This window comes from Gekko japonicus, unplaced genomic scaffold (assembly GCF_001447785.1).
Source record: "Gekko japonicus isolate JY-2015 unplaced genomic scaffold, Gekko_japonicus_V1.1 scaffold1908, whole genome shotgun sequence".
NCBI classification, from domain to species: domain Eukaryota; kingdom Metazoa; phylum Chordata; class Lepidosauria; order Squamata; family Gekkonidae; genus Gekko; species Gekko japonicus.
In genome coordinates, this window is record NW_015176032.1 from 309307 (window position 1) to 309710 (window position 404).

The window sequence follows — 404 nt, forward strand, 5'->3', positions numbered from 1 at the left end:
CCGTTCCCGGCGCCCGGGCGCGAGCGGGGGAGGGCGAGCTCGAGCTTTGGCCCCGAGCCAATCGGAGAGGCGAGTGGGCAGCGGCGCGGCCCGTCATTGGCTGCCGCGGGAAGGCCGGCGTGGGTCTTGCGTGTCGCAGCCGGGTAGGGTGTGCGCCGCCGAGCTCTTGGCTCTGCGCTGCCGTGAGGGGACGGGGGCGAGGGGGCGGGAGACGGGCGGCGCCTCAGACGTTGCCCCGGAGGGGTCGTGAGGCGGGAGGGAGCGGCCGGCGGAGGAGGAGAAGAAGAAGGGGGAAAAGATGGTCGTTCCTCAGGCGGTGGGCCGGATGGGAAGCGGTGAGTAGCCAGGTTCCGGGGGGGATGCAGCTGCCTCTGGGGAGGAGCCCCTCTGTGTGTGTGGGGAAC

The 404-nt window shown here is 73.0% G+C and overlaps 1 protein-coding gene across 1 annotated transcript in view; it reads left to right on the forward strand.

Moving 5' to 3' along the window:
- The first annotated feature begins 262 nt into the window (after window positions 1-262).
- Window positions 263-404, forward strand: part of CYLD (cylindromatosis (turban tumor syndrome)) — a 39982-nt gene continuing 39840 nt past the window's right edge. The window contains exon 1 of the mRNA XM_015426625.1: window positions 263-335. The gene's annotated coding sequence lies outside the window, so the exon portion shown is untranslated. The remainder of the gene's footprint in view (window positions 336-404) is intronic.